At 43.8% G+C, this 17206-nt stretch overlaps 1 protein-coding gene across 1 annotated transcript in view; it reads right to left on the reverse strand.

The window, feature by feature from the left end:
- The window catches only part of LOC126251447 (uncharacterized), a 516817-nt gene that overhangs the window by 464008 nt on the left and 35603 nt on the right, over window positions 1-17206 (reverse strand). The window lies entirely within an intron of this gene.

Raw genomic sequence — 17206 nt, forward strand, 5'->3', positions numbered from 1 at the left:
GATATAGATAGAGGGAGAGAGAGAGAGAATTTCCTGTAGGAGTAAACCCGTGGATTCTCGAAACCTACTCTATTTTTTCTTATTTTCGCATTGTGATCATTTCGCGCGGCGTCTGTGGGAAGAAGTGACATGTTCACTGACTTTTTGCAACGTACGGTAGAACGACCATCATGCACAACGCCTCTTTATTAGCGTCTGCGCTACAGGAGTTCGCTGAGTATCTCCGTTAGTGATAAGAACAACCGAGTGGAAACATTTGATTTAGTCGATTGTTGGAATACAATCGATTCATTTGGTTGCAATTTCACGTATTCGCAGGATAATTATTAGTATATGTCCTTCTAGTGAAACCAGTGTGGGGAGGGAACCGAGTGAAAGTCGACGCGGTGCGGCACATTGAATTCTGAGCGGGAAACATTAGATCGATTCGTCAATGGTAAATCTTTATTGTTGTTTGCACTCTTTTACGGCCTGTCGTCTCTGTTCTTGCCGTCCCATTGGTCGCTCTTTATTGAGAGCCAGTAATTAACATTTAATTCAGTTTTTCGAGCATGTTTATGACCAGGGGGTTTCTTAATAGTGAACTCTGTGTTTGAATTAGAATGTCGAAATGCTCAGTGGCGTGTGAATGGAAGAAATAATGTGACTAGGTAAAAAGTGATGATCAGAATAAATTCAATGTTATATCCAATATCTTCAAGGAAGGTTTTAATTAAGAAATTATATTAATTAAAGAAACTTTTAAAAAGTGAACGAATGCCGACAAACATTTCTCGCAAAAAATAGTTCTGACAGAGTATAGTACAGGTTTAAAAAGCAAGAGAGAAGTCACCATACAATGAAAAAATTGTATCTATATGTTTCTGTTTTCGTTACCTCAAAATTTAATAAAGGAGAAAATTATTACTAGTGATGGATGCAAGCCAGATGGAAGACAGGGAAAGACTCCTTCAATAAATTTAAATAAAAACGTAATTGTTCATTTATTTAAACTTAATTTTGTAATGTAGAGCCAGTTATTTAGCACTTAAGACCAAGCAAAAATTCATTTTTAATACTAGATTTAGGAGAATTCGTATTTAAGTAAATACACTGACGGAAAATTTCCCACCACCAACAAATAATTAATGCAAGGTCATGAAACCTCGCGAATATGTTTTTCTAGGCAAAATATTTAAATTACAAACGTTGGAAGTTCACAGGTTAATGTAAGCTCGAGGAAAGCCATTGCAAATGTGAAATTCCAGTACATTAATAACGGGCGTAACCAACAGAATATTGAATGCAAGCCCACAAACGTGCATGCATTCCTTCATACATGTCCCAGATGTCAGTTTTTCCGATTGTGTAGTTTTTCCCATGGTACTGAATGCCTAATACACTTGGTCGTTCAATACAGGGACGGTTATTGGTGACTATGAATGATGTTGTTGTTATTGTCGTCCGATGATGTCCCATACCTGCGCGATTGGAGACAAATCTGGTGATCGAGCGGGCCAAGCCAACATGTCGACACACCACGTTCAGACTCTCTCAAATCTTGATAAGCTGCCATTGTAGCAGCAGTAACTGATCTAACAACTGCGCCAGACACTTGTTGTCTTATACATGCGTTGCCATTGCAGCGCCCTTTTCTCCCTGTTTACATATCTCTGTATTTGACTACGTAAGCGTATACCAGTTTCTTCGCTCACTAGAGTGTAGAAGTAATGGCCCTTGTTAGTGATCATCACAAACGGTACTGGAAATGGCCACCACTGACGTGGATCGATTTATCAAACTGTGAGCGACCCGCATCATCTCTGCCTGAGGAACAGCAGCAGCAGCGTTTTCAGTGTTCTGCTGTAGCTTTGCCAATGTGTGAGATTTACTTGGGAACGCCCGACCTTTCCCCCAGGTAAAAATCAAAGGGGAAAGGGTCAGGTCATCGAGTTGGCCAGTATATTGCACTGCCTCTCCTGATTGTTCTCTGCTCACACAGCACATCATGCACCAGTGATAATGTTGTCAAGCGCTGTGTTCCGTCTTGCCCCGTCGGTACAGTCGCTCAGTTTCAGTAAGTTGGTCCACATATGGATCAAACAGGTACTCGACATACTGGTTAACATTAAGAGTTTAGTGAAGGAAACTTGTTGCTATGCGGTCACCAGGCTTTTCTCACAGAAGAGCAGTCTTGCGATTATGCAAAGGCTCTTCAAAATTCTGATGGGAATTTTCTGATACACAATGACCCATGACCTGTAAGTCCACATACCCTGACACTCTGAACCAGGCCTCACCTCAAAAAATGAAAACCTGATGATCCAAAAGTTTACTTCGCTCAGAGACCACGGACAGAACCCAATACGTGAAAGTTCGTCTTGATGCTTTAACTTACGCACAACAATAAATTTCTTAGTATACAGATGCATTTACTTATTGATAACATTTGGGCACGACGAACATGTAACTCACACTTGCAAGGATAAGCAGCGCTGATATTTCGTTGGACTTTGTTCCTCATTGTCCTCCACTTGAGAAATGTGTTCCTGGTGTTCAAACTTTTTTTCGATAGTTATACACTCCTGGAAATGAAAAAAAGAACACATTGACACCGGTGTGTCAGACCCACCATACTTGCTCCGGACACTGCGAGAGGGCTGTACAAGCAATGATCACACGCACGGCACAGCGGACACACCAGGAACCGCGGTGTTGGCCGTCGAATGGCGCTACCTGCGCAGCATTTGTGCACCGCCGCCGTCAGTGTCAGCCGGTTTGCCGTGGCATACGGAGCTCAATCGCAGTCTTTAACACTGGTAGCATGCCGCGACAGCGTAGACGTGAACCGTATGTGCAGTTGACGGACTTTGAGCGAGGGCGTATAGTGGACATGCGGGAGGCCGGGTGGACGTACCGCCGAATTGCTCAACACGTGGGGCGTGAGGTCTCCACAGTACATCGATGTTGTCGCCAGTGGTCGGCGGAAGGTGCACGTGCCCGTCGACCTGGGACCGGACCGCAGCGACGCACGGATGCACGCCAAGACCGTAGGATCCTACGCAGTGCCGTAGGGGACCGCACCGCCACTTCCCAGCAAATTAGGGACACTGTTGCTCCTGGGGTATCGGCGAGGACCATTCGCAACCGTCTCCATGAAGCTGGGCTACGGTCCCGCACACCGTTAGGCCGTCTTCCGCTCACGCCCCAACATCGTGCAGCCCGCCTCCAGTGGTGTCGCGACAGGCGTGAATGGAGGGACGAATGGAGACGTGTCGTCTTCAGCGATGAGAGTCGCTTCTGCCTTGGTGCCAATGATGGTCGTATGCGTGTTTGGCGCCGTGCAGGTGAGCGCCACAATCAGGACTGCATACGACCGAGGCACACAGGGCCAACACCCGGCATCATGGTGTGGGGAGCGACCTCCTACACTGGCCGTACACCACTGGTGATCGTCGAGGGGACACTGAATAGTGCATGGTACATCCAAACCGTCATCGAACCCATCGTTCTACCATTCCTAGACCGGCAAGGGAACTTGCTGTTCCAACAGGACAATGCACGTCCGCATGTATCCCGTGCCACCCAACGTGCTCTAGAAGGTGTAAGTCAACTACCCTGGCCAGCAAGATCTCCGGATCTGTCCCCCATTGAGCATGTTTGGGACTGGATGAAGCGTCGTCTCACGCGGTCTGCACGTCCAGCACGAACGCTGGTCCAACTGAGGCGCCAGGTGGAAATGGCATGGCAAGCCGTTCCACAGGACTACATCCAGCATCTCTACGATCGTCTCCATGGGAGAATAGCAGCCTGCATTGCTGCGAAAGGTGGATATACACTGTACTAGTGCCGACATTGTGCATGCTCTGTTGCCTGTGTCTATGTGCCTGTGGTTCTGTCAGTGTGATCATGTGATGTATCTGACCCCAGGAATGTCTCAATAAGGTTTCCCCTTCCTGGGACAATGAATTCACGGTGTTCTTATTTCAATTTCCAGGAGTGTAGTTTTGATTCGCTTGAGAGACCTTTTGGCACAATTTTGGCTCTACTTTTTGCGTTGCAGACTTTGCAGGACATTTTGGCAAAACATTTCTAACATGAGCTCTTTTGCAGATGGTTCCGTATACATTATATTAGCACAGTGGTCTGTATTTGACAGTGTCTGTGAAGGTCGATGCAACGTTCCTTTGGACATACGTACATGTCTGAAGGAACGAACACTCAAAAATGGTTCAAATGGCTCTGAGCACTATGGGACTTAACATCTGAGGTCATCAGTCCCGTAGAACTTAGAACTACATAAACCTAACTAACCTAAGGACATCACATACATCGATGCCCGAGGCAAGATTCGAACCTGCGACCGTAGCGGTCGCGCAGTTCCAGACTGAAGCGCCTAGAAACTCTCGGACCCTCCGGCCGGCGGAACGAACACTCCTAACAATTTATAGCCATATTAAACTACGACATGCATTCGTGAATTACCAGTACGGCATCACCGCAGGTATACCATTTACTGCAAACAAATGAAATTTTGTGCCAGACATGGTCTCTAAACCGGATTTCCCGCTTTACATGAGCCGTTGCCGTAACTGCTTAGGTTGTCTGAGCATACTTCATGGACAGAGCCACATTTCCATATGTGACAGTACTCGTAGAATTGCAAGCAGGTCCGGAGGAAAATTGCCTCGAACTTTACAGATACCGTCAGATACAGACACTGCACATGTGTATTTCGTGCCGCGACCTCGTGTAAAGCGGAAATCCGAGATCGTGTCCCAGTGTGGCAAAATTTTCATTTGTTTCCAGTAGACTGTTTAACTGCGGTGGTACTGTATTTGAAATGTGGGAACACATTTCATATGTTCGGTGCACGTTAACACTCGATAGTAAATAAGCGTAATTTCATCAGGAGCATCATTCATTGTGTTTTTAATTCAACTGGTGAGCGAAGTACTCACGACAGAGCATGCGGGAGAATGGCACGCTCTGACGTGCGACAGCAGCCGACTGGTGCATCGAAATCCTAGTTTCCAGCCTTTTCTGTGACGGACTGTTCTGCTGTTCACTAATAAGGTTCAAGGCGTGCCAATCTCATAAATATTTCGGCGCCAGTTTCATTTAGCCCACTCTGTATTGATGTTTTGCGATAGTGATGGAGTAAATAAACACCTCAGCTTCTTCAGAGTGCCAGAGTTGTTTTAAATTTGACTTATCTTAAAAGTGGAACATTCTGAATGTGATTTTTAGATATATATTGTATAACATAGATGACACCACAGTTGTATATGTGACTGCATGCACAGATGGTCAAAACAGACAGGGAGCATCTCCAGACTACTCTACAGTTTTCCCTGGCCGTTCCTTGAGAATCCGCCTACGAAATGAGTTTACAGTCAGCACTCTGAGTTTTAAGCGATTCTCGAAGGCCCGTAGCAGATAAGACGAGAACAGCACACCGTTTCACATCTGCTCCTATTCTCTTAGTGCTGTTCAGTCCATTCAACGAATGTACCCAGCAGAAAAAGTTTTGGAGAATGTGGTGGTGGTATTCTGCTAGGTACCTGCGGAAGGCGGAGTAAAGGGCAATAAAGAAGCGAACATAACAGCCAGAGTTGAACATTCTGCTATTTCTCTACAGGTTGTAAATTCGCTGTTGAGCCAGAAGGTCGTGCGTCAGTTGGGGAGAGGGGAGGGGAGAGTTGCTGAGTGGGGGGGAGGGTGAGGGGAGGGGGGGGGACAAACAACAAGCTCTTGTTGGCTGTGAAACCCGGTGTACTTCCGTGGCGATCCTGCTTCCGGTCACACAGGCGTGACTAAGTCCTATTCAATCATCTCAGTATAGGACAAAGCCCCGTTCCGCATGGCCTTTTGCTCCGGCGCGAGGAGCCACCAGTTCGCGATGTCTGTGGCGTACACGTTTCGATAAGTCATATGTTAGTAGAGTGCGTTTATTATTCAGACGTGAGGGCACTCGTAGATTTAAGTGGGGATCAGTCCCCATTTTAGCGGAGTTGAGACGATTGTTGCAAGTGTTTACAATTTTTGTAAACTGTCCAGAATCCAACCTAAACTCCGTGGTTGGTTATTTTTACTGTGTTGGGGAAAGGCTTATTCTTCTATTTCCTATCCAGTGAAGTTACGATTTCAGTGTGTGTGTGTGTGTGTGTGTGTGTGTGTCGAAAATCTTATAGATTTCTTTTACCTACATTCGTATCAAAGATCTTTGTAAGGCCACTGAACGTTTGAGTTGTGTTGAAGCACGTAATAATCGCAATTGTCCACTTGAAAATGACTAAGGCGAAAACAGGAATCGTGAACTTCACAAATAAATAATTCTGATAGTCGAAAGCCACCGTTACACTCTTGGAAAAGATTTATATGTCTGTAAACAATCCCGTTCAAATTCATAGTGAAACCTTCAGCTGTCGTTTATTTTGCACAATTCACTTGATAAGGGTCAATGACGGAAACTAGTTGTGAATTCTACAAAATAATTGACGCCTGAATTTTAACAATTATTTGGCTGCTGAATACCCCACCTGCTAACATGCATAAATTTAACTCCGTCCAAGACTAACGACAGGATTGTCAGATTATAAATTGTACCAAGCACAAGCAAAGAAAGCAAAATGTAAAGTATTATTTGAAAACAGTCTTGGTTGCAATTTTAGTTTTTTTTATTTATCAACTATGCGTTTCACCTTATTTAGCGATCTGCAGGCTTATCTTAATTTCTTGTGATGATCCTTTAGGCAGTGTAGCTAAAAGGCATCATCGAGTACATCAGGTCAACATCGCCTTCGCTAACCTCAGTAGATACTGTCTAGATGGACGTGAGTGACACTAACAGGCCAAAATCGCCTTCGTTAACCTCAGTAAATACTTTCTAGACGGACGTGAGTGACATTCACAGGCCAACATCGCCTTGGTTAACCTTAGTAAATACTATCTACAGGGACGTGAGTGACAATCACGTCCATCTAGAATGTATTTACTGAGGTTAACGAATTCGATGTTGGCTTGTTGTACTCGACGACGCCCTTTAGCTACACTGTCTAAAGGATCATCTTCAGAAATACCTGATAAATAATAAACTAAAATTGCAACCAAGACTGTTTTCAATTAATACTATGAAACATTGGTTTGCTGATTCATACCACATATCGATTGGAAGAATTTCTACAAAATGTAAAACCAAATACTGCAACAGATAAGTCTCTCTGTTAGACCACTACCAAACATGACCATCAAAAGAGTGACAGTTGAGGTGCCCAGTGTAAGACGACTGCTTAGACGCTGTGAAAAATGCATTGTTAATACTCAAAGTTATTTGGAAAAATACAATACTTAGACTAAGAAATTCGTCACTATGGCTCAGGAAAATGACTCGATGTTTTTTTAGTTTTCAATGAAGAATCTTTCTTGTTTTTTGAGCTTCGGTAATAATAATAATCGTAACGTAAATGTAGGGACGTTTGCCCGGATCTTGGCAGAAGTCAAAACTCGCCATGCCTTCCTCTCCTTTGAGAGGTAGCACGTACCCTCAACGTTCTCAATTATTTGTTGCATATACTCAGATCTCTGACTTTCACTTACACTCTTCAGCGTCTTTTAGTACCACGGAAGTTATTTCCAGATGTGTTAACACATGTACTATCATCCTGTCCTTTCTTCTGGTCGGTATTTTACATATATTTATGTCCACGGCGATTCTGTGGAGAAAAATAATCATTTCTTATCCTATGTCCACCTAAAGTTCAACTTCCCCCCCTAGTACAACATCTCAAACGCTTAATCTCTCCTTTTGCCAGTTTTACCAGCCTCAATTGTTCACTTCCGTACAATGCTCTTCTCCAGCCGTACATTCTCAGAAATTTCATCCTCAAATTAACGTCAGTGTTTGATACTGGTAGACTTCTTTTCGATAGGAAAGGCCTTTTTGTTGTGCGAGTCTGCTTTTTACGTCCTCTTTGCTTCGTTTGCCGTATGTCATTACATCAAAGGTAGCAAAATTCCTTCCTCTACTTCACGGTCCCAAAAGTGGGTGTTCACTTTCTCATTACTCCTTCTCGCTACCTTTTACCTTTTTCGGTTTACTGCCCGCATCTCGTGGTCGTGCGGTAGCGTTCTCGCTTCCCACGCCCGGGTTCCCGGGTTCGATTCCCGGCGGGGTCAGGGATTTTCAGTGCCTCGTGATGGCTGGGTGTTGTGTGCTGTCCTTAGGTTAGTTAGGTTTAAGTAGTTCTAAGTTCTAGGGGACTTATGACCACAGCAGTTGAGTCCCATAGTGCTCAGAGCCATTTGAACCATTTTTTTTTTTTTCGGTTTACTCCAGATCCGTACTTCGCGGCCAGTGTCCATTTTATTCAACAAGTCCTGTAACGCTTGACTTCCTTAACTGACGACAGCAGTGTCAACAGCGAAACTTATCAGAGATATTCTTTCACAATGAAATTTAATCCTACTCCTGAACTTTTCGTTTCTCTCCGTCATTCCTTCTCTTAAGTGTCATCTGAACACTGGCCGACATAGACTGCATCGCTGTCTTACTCTCATTTTAGTAAGAGCACTTCTTTTTTGGTCTTCCATTTTTGCTGTGTATTTCCAGCATTTCCTGCAGCTTGCATCTCAGGATTTCGAGCATCATGCAACATTTTACATTATCCAACACTGTTACTATGTCGACAGATCCTATTTAGGAGTCTTGATTTTCTTTAAGTCTTGCTTCTGTTATCAGTAGTAGCATTTGAACGGCCTCTCTGGTTTCTTTACTTTTCCGAAAGCCAAATTGACCGTCCGAGTGAAACTCTTTATAGGTGTTCGAGCCGATAGTCATTTTAACCCCGTCACACTGAGGTGAAAAAAGTCATCGGATACTTCCTGATATCGTATCAGACCTCCTTTTGCCGGGCGTACTGCATCAACTCGATGAGGCATGGACTCAACTAATCGTTGGATGTCTACTGAGCCATGCTGCCTCTATTGCTGTCCATAACTGCGAAAGTGTTGACGCTGCAGGGTTTTGTACACGAACTGACATTTAGATTGCAGCCCATATATTCGATGGGTGTCCAGATTACTCACTTGAATTTTCCTGAAAATTCTTTAAACCCATGACGAACCATTGTGAGTCGGTGACATGGCGCATTATCATCGATTAAAATTATATCGTTGTTTGGGAATATAAAGTCCATGAATGGCTGCAGATGGTCTGCAAGTAACCGAACATAACCATTTCCAGTCAAAAATCGGTTCAGTTGGACCAGAAGACCCAGTCCATTCCATGTAAACACAGCCCACACCACTTGGCAACTTTGGCCCATGGCGTCGTTGGGTTTACGCCCCACTCGAACCTTACCATCTGCTCTTACCAAATGAAGTCGGGACTCATCTGACAAAGCTACGGTTCATCAGTCGTCTAGGGTGCAACCGACATGGTCCCGAGCCGAGCCGATGTTGTACTATTAGCAATGCCACTTGCGTCGGTCGTCTACTGCCGTAGCCGATTAACGCCAAATTTCGCAGCGCTGTCGTAACGAATACGTTCGTCGTACCTCCCACCTTGATTTCTGCGGTTATTTCACTCAGTGTTGCTTTTCTGTTAGCACCGACAGCTCTAAGCAGAAATCTGCGTTAAGTGAAGGCCGTCGTCACTGAGTTGTCCGTGGCGAGAGGTAATGCCTGAAATTTGGTAGTTACGTCATTCTGAAACTTCCTGGCAGATTAAAACTGTGTGCGCGACCGAGACTCGAACACGGGACCTTTGCCTTTCGCGGGCAAGCGCTCTACCATCTGAGCTACCGAAGCACGACTCACGCCCGGTACTCACAGCTTTACTTCCGCCAGTATCTCGTCTCCTACATTCCAAACTTTACAGAAGCAGTATCCTTTCTTTCAGGAGTGCTAGTTCTGCAAGGTTCGCAGGAGAGCTTATGTAAAGTTTTGAATGTAGGAGACGAGGTACTGGCAGAAGTAAAGCTGTGAGTACCGGACGTGAGTCGTGCTTCGGTGGCTCAGATGGTAGAGCAACTGCCCGCGAAAGGCAAAGGTCCCGATTTCGAGTCTCGGTCGGGCACACAGTTTTAATCTGCCAGGAAGTTTCATATCAGCGCACACTCCGCTGCAGAGTGAAAATCTCATTCTGGTTACGTCATTCTGTTGACACTGTGGATCTGGAAGTATTGGATTTCCTAACGATTTCCCGATTTCCGAAATGGACTGTCTAGCTGCAACCACCATTCCGCGTTCAATATGTTTTAATTCCCGTTGTGCAGCCAAAATCACGTCGGAAGCCTCTTCACATGACTCACCTGAGCAAAAGTGAGAGCTCCGCCAATGCGCTGACCTTTTAAACCCTGTGTACGAGATACTACCGCCGTCTCTATATGTGCATATCGCTACTCCATGACCTTCGTCACCTCAGTGTATAAAATATTTGAAATATATTTGTCGTGAATAGGTTCGGGATAGGCTCACATTCAAAACTCCTCAATAATGACATATACTGCGCCTCCATAGATAGGCTAGTTTTGTGGTGGGACTCACCCCACAGTATGCCGGTGTGAATTTTGACGGTGGTATTAGCTTTCTTCAGCAGTGTCTGCTCAGAAAAGTGAGAAAAAGTTGGAACGTAAATTCGCTAATCACCAGATATTGCCGCTGAGAGGATTGTTGAGAGTATGGAAAATAATGCATAAATACATTACTACGCAAATGATTACTGTTAAATATTACTTCTTGCGTCTGTCTATCGACGTAATTTTAAAGGATTTCGCAATGGATAAGCAGCAGATCTACATTAAATTTCCCGAGAGATACATGAGTATAGTGAACTTTCAAACATCCATGGATCTCAAACAATCTGGTGCTAGAAACGATTGTAGGTACGCCACTGATATATTAATGTTTGGACGATGGTGATGATTTTAAAAATAAACGAAACTCTCTTCCATGGAAATTTACTTAGATGTGACTATATGGGTTGCCACAAGGTTAATCAAAATATCACTACTAAGTAACAAACAATTCGCCTTTTGAATGGGACAGAACTAAATCAACAATTATAAAATTTATCCAATTAAAAAAAATTTCTGGTAGAATAGCACGAGGTTGTGACAGTGAATTAAACAGGTTTATGACGAACAAACCTGTTTAATTACTATGTGAGTAGTATCTTTATAAAACGATAGAGAAACGACTATACGTCCTTTAGCCCTTTATCTCTTGTTGAATCCAAACTGAATACAGACACTCATTAGGACGACTTGAGACCCAAACCGCAATGTAGTATGTTAAGACTACGCTCCATTTTATAATTTGTTTCTAGTAATTGCTATGATCACCGATCGCAAAAATTATTCAGGCTACGAGGAGATCAATTGTTTGGCAGATAGCACTTGTCATCGTCACATAGACAAGAAACATGGGTTGGTGTGCAGCTGGATATACAGCATGGTAATCTCTGGTTCTTACAGTCGGTAATTTGGACAGGAAGCGTTATAAATCGCAAACAACTAGTGAAACAAGTTGTTTAGTTGTCTTGTGATTTACGTATCCCAAGTTCCGCAATTTATTAGAAAATTCCAAATTTCGGACTCAACTGAGCAGATATACACGTTTTGGAATTTCAGTTGAACAATACTGAAACGGGAAATGTCAAATGCGTTAAGTAAATCTTATATACTTTACTCCACCTTCCGTGTCAACCGACGGCACTTACGCTGTTCATCTTGAAGGAGAACAACCTGATACCTGATACATGTGCAATTCGTTCTTTGAATGAAAATCAACTTTAACATGTAAATTTTTTTCCTAGAGACGTATGTATATAAGAAACTTCGTGTGTATCGCACTTCTGGAAAGTTGAAGTGATTCTGTTGTCATTGCATCAGACGGATATTCTGATCTCTGCTCTTGTTGAATCGGTAACCTTTGATTGGCAGAAAGTTCGTTCAATAATTGGTTAATCACGGGGCATACAAGAATAGAGTTTCTTCCAACTTTTTCTACGTCCTCCTCTTGTCTTATCTGCTTTGGCCTTACAAGTTCTCGATGATGACGGGTGCTCTCAGTAAATTTAGGAAGAATTGTCAACAACGTATCGCGAAGAAACTGCTCAAGCTTCAATACTCAGCGTTTTAGGGAAAATACTTATCAACATCGACGTGCCATAATACGAACGCGAGTGTGAGAGTCGTATACGCATGACTATAGCCTACGGATGCACTGAAATGTAGCTACAGTAGTTGTTTACGGCAACGTGCCGCTACCTGGCGAAAATAAGATGTACGTCTTATAGAAGAAGTTTTTTAGGTTAACGAGTCGTGCCCTTGTTCAAGGGGATCATGTTCCGGAACTCAGTACGACCGACAACCTACGGGGATTCAGAAGCTTTTTTGCCCAGCATTGGTTACGTCAAAGCTGCACTAATCCGAGTAGGGCGTGTTTACTGTTGCTGACGATGAAGTTTCTGTTTTCATACCAGTCTAGCAGTAGTATTGTAGAAGAATTTCAATAAGCAATTTGAGTGTAATTAGTTGCAGTTATTTAGGCAATTCAGATGAGAAAATATTTAATCTGAAAGTCCGTAGAGGTTGCTAGTGTAGTACTGCTTTCGAAATTCCATCGTTAACGAGTGCTTAGAAGTTTTTTTTTTTTGGTTGTGCCCAATATGCAAACTGCGTGCACTTCAATGCATAATAAAGACAATATCCGTTTCATTATTTGATAGCAAGTGATATATAGTTTCCAATGAAATTCACAGAAACGACCGACGAAACCACCCCATAAATGACTTCTGTAGTTAAAAATGAAAAAGATGATTGATAAAATTATTTAACCAAGATGGGGCCGTACTGTAACTGGGGTCTTTTATTTTAAAAGCGGCTAAAATACTATGCTGTGACTAGAGAATAAGGAAGGGAGATGGTACATTGTGCAGTGCGTTTGTTTACGAAACCTTCGTAAAATAATGTAAATAACGCAACCTGCTGCATTTTAGCACTTCATTTTAATATTATATTATAGACGTTTGTAAATATCTTTGACTTTCACGGAAATAAAGTAGGTTGACACCATTCTTACGCTTCATTTTAATACTTCACGTGAGTCGTCAGTGGGGGGAGAGGGCGTGGGGCATAAATAACAATTGAGCTACTACCACCGTCTTGGATTTTGATTGACTATTTCATTTTTAGTACTACGCTGTGATTGGTTCGAAAAAAGGGGTTAGGTGGAGGAGGGGGCATGGCTTGTCATGTGACAGAGAAGAAAACGCATGGCATGTTATTTGCGATAGATAATAGGTGACGTGGCTGCTGCCATCTTGGATTTTTAGATCAATGCTCTGTGTCACGCGATACAAACAAATTAAAACCGTATTTATTGTAAAAAGAGGGTGTCAAAATGCTCAAAGACATACTAGTAATATTATTCTGAATGTCTACAGTATTAAGCAAAGGACAGATTGTTACTCACCGTAAAGATGACCTGCTGAGCTGCAGACAGAGACAACGAAGAAACTGTTGCACATTGTAGCTTTCGGTCAAAGTCTTCGTCAGCAAAGAAAACACGCACACGTTCACATATGCAAGCACACCTCACGTGCACATGATCGCTACCACCAGTAACTCCGGCCGGAGCTACCGGTCGAAGCGGTCATGTATACATGAGGTGAGCTTGCTTGTGCGAATGTGTGTGTGTTTTCTTTGCTGGCGGAGACTTTGACCGTAAGCTATAATGGGTAACAGTCTATTCGTTCTGCCTGTCTGTAACTCAGCGTGTCATACTTACGGTGAGTACCCATCTATGCGTTTCCTTCTATGTTTGATATTAGAACCTGGTGTCTCTATCGTTTGTTCTCAATGGCTGATAGCAGTGTTGTGTCTCATGAAGCGCAACACCAGATTGAATAATCCCTTACGTCACAAAAAATTCAGTGATGTAATAGGCGAAGTACTTACGTATTTAACTGATACATGCATCCTCACCTTAGATCAGGTCTTCCAATGGTCTGCCAAACATGTCATTCTATTATCTGATTGTTCCATGTCAGTGGTGGTTCATTCACCTCTCCTGCTTGTCATCCCATTTTGTTTACCTGATTGTCTGCATGATTCTATATAATAGTAGTTTCCATACCGAGGTCCTTAAATCTGTCAGAAACTACACCTAATCTTCCAATTTAAGCCCCTGGTTCTCCTTACGTACATTCTATTATCTGCCATATACGCCGGTTTCCGACTCATCTTAATACTTTGTTAATACTTTTCAAGCAACCTGGGTCTCCCTCGCACACTTCCGCGTTCTCGTATTTTCGGCGTCATTACTATATTGTCTAAATTCAATCGACATAAATTGTAAACGTAAAGGCTAGAAAGTAGTTTGTAAACGTATGGTACTTCATAGGAATTAAGTCAGTAAGCGTTCGCGTAAAGCTCCGGTTTCCTGAGCGTCCACTGGTTGGTGCTAGCCGTAGGTTTCTGTGGAACCTAGTATGCTATCTTCGTCATAGATGAGGAGTGTGACTTCGTTTGAAACCACACCTGTGCATTGTTAAGTTACAACGTCATTGTTAACTTCAGCCTTTGCAGTAATGATTACCACCAGGCGCCCATTTGTGTAAATATTTTTCAACATTACGTGCTTATGATTTGTTACTCGTATTTTCAGTATCTACTCTTATTTACTGTTATAATAGGTTGTTGGGCCCATTTATTTCCTGGGAAAGTGATACAGTGAGGGATCCTACGAATACTAGAGGAAATTTCGGAAGATGAGTTGACATGTGGTGAGTCTGATGACCATTTCGATATGGAAGAGGAGATTACTGATGCTGATGACCACTGTATTGCATCCGAACAGTATCAGGCGGGAGATGACAGTCAGGAAACTGGTGCAGAAGTTACAGAAGGTGAATACTGATTTTATATTGGAAAAGGCAATGAAACTCTTTGGATAAGTCGGCCTGTAGCTACTGGAAAAACAAATTCTAAACTCATTACTGGAATTTTACCTGTGCCAAAAGGTACTGTCAAAAATTCACTTGCACAGTTAGATGCATTTTATCTGCTCATCTCTGAAAACGTACAGAAGACAGGGGATCGGAAAGAAAACGTAGCGATATGAACTATTCTCCAGCTCGCCATCGTAAAAAAAAATTGTGCAGTTTTTGTTTTTAATTGGCATAAAAAATGATATCATGCAAATTTCTGTGAACTACGGGCATCCGATGGCAATGGTATGACTATCTCATGATCAACTTTCAGTTGTAAACGTTTCCGGGTTCTTCTTAGACCAATTATATTTGGCAATTTAGAAAGTAGAATTGAACGAAAATCTTCAGATAAACTGGCACCTGTTCCAAAAATTTGTAACTCTATTTCTCATTATAATGTCAGCGAATTTGTTACAACTGATGAAATGTGTGGTGTCACCGCTAGACACCACACTTGCTAGGTGGTAACTTAAATCGGCCGCGGTCCTGTAGTACATGTCGGACCCGCGTGTCGCCACTGTGTATTCGCAAACGTAGCGCCACCACAGGGCAGGTCACAAGACACGGACTTCACCTCGCCCCAGTTGTACGGACGACATAGCTTGCGACAAGACGTATCACGTCTTCCTCTCATTTGCCGAGAGACAGATTAAATAGCCTTCAGCTAGTCCATCGCTACTACCTAGCAAGGCGCCATGTGTATCATTGCTAATTGCTTACTACTATGCAAGAGATGTATTTCAACAAGAAGAACATCATTAAAAGTTAAGTAGATGACAATCTCTCTTCTTTTCTTTATAGTTTTTCATCCAGTCTCCTGTTTCAGAATTTACGCCCGTCTGCGTTAGTTTCGCGTGCACCTAGCCACTCATTGTGTCGAGACCTTAGGGAATCGACACAACAATATTTTGGCGACGAGGATGGGATGCCGCGCCCACGTTGCAGTCTTTGTGTTATACTTGCTCTAATTTGCTTGTGTCATGGCTTCGCCGCATTCTCCAGATGTACTGTCCGAATTTTTTCGCTTGCAGAATCAGCAGACGCAGGCGTTATTGGAAGCCCTTGGACAGCTCGTCCAGGGTCAACGTGCGCTGCAAACCGATGCGGCGGCAGCCGCTTCTTCGCTACCGCAGCCACACAACGCTGTCGCACCGCCATTTAGGCCCTTTGAGGCCACAACCGAAAGCTGGACTGAGTGGGCCGATCAGTTCAACTTCCACCTCACTGCTTATGGAATTCAAGGTAACGAGCGGCAGCCGTTTTTGCTTTCTTGTGTCGGTGTGTCTACCTACCGTGTGATAGTGAAATTGTTTCCCCGACGCGACGTAGCAACTCTGACCTACGAGGAAATTTTGTCGGCTTTAGATGCCTATTTCAAAGAAACAGTAAATGTGGTTGCAAAACGGTATACGTTTTTTCGTACAAAACGTACGGCCGGTCAGACTAACAGGGAGTGGGTAGCAACTTTGCAAGGACTTACTAGAGACTGCGCGTTTGCCTGTGAATGTGGCCTCCCATATTCAGATACTATGGTGCGTGATGCAATTGCACAGAACGTTTCTGATGTTCGCATAAGGGAACAGATTTTGAAGCTAGTTAATCCCTCCCTGCAACAAGTGATAGACATATTGGACAGGCAAGACACACTTGACTTTGCTCAGGCATCATTTGAAACTTCGCCAGCCGTGTGTCACATTAATCGGCCCGCCCGGCCCGCTGCACGGGACGCTAAGCGGCCCTCGCGCCCGACTTCGCTGCGGCCGCCTCGCTTGCAACCACGTGCGCCGCGTAAGCAAGCAAATGCAGTGAAATCTTGCCCGCGGTGTGCTACTAGACATTCGCGTGCAAATTGCCCGTCACGCCAAGCTATTTGCTTTTACTGCCAAAAGAAAGGACATGTACAAAGTGTTTGCCAGAAAAAGTTAAGATCAGACAATCACACCAATTCCAGGCCCTTTGCTTCGCGCCGGAATCGAACTCTGATGTCTTTGCTGCATCCGCCACATCAGGTTCCTGTGCAGCGGCAGACTCCTGCTTTTGCTCCTGGCGACGTTGTCTATTATCGCAACTATCGCGGTTCACAGCGTTGGCTCGCAGGGCGCATTCTTCGCTGCCTCGGCCGCGCGATGTATTTGGTTTTGGGGGCCTCTGGTGAGGTGCGTCGGCATCTCAATCAGCTGCGCCTCTGTCGTCGCCTGGGTTCTGCCGCTCCCCGTCTGCTTTCAGCGA

This window comes from Schistocerca nitens, chromosome 4, assembly GCF_023898315.1.
Source record: "Schistocerca nitens isolate TAMUIC-IGC-003100 chromosome 4, iqSchNite1.1, whole genome shotgun sequence".
In the NCBI taxonomy this organism is placed as follows: Eukaryota; Metazoa; Arthropoda; class Insecta; order Orthoptera; family Acrididae; genus Schistocerca; species Schistocerca nitens.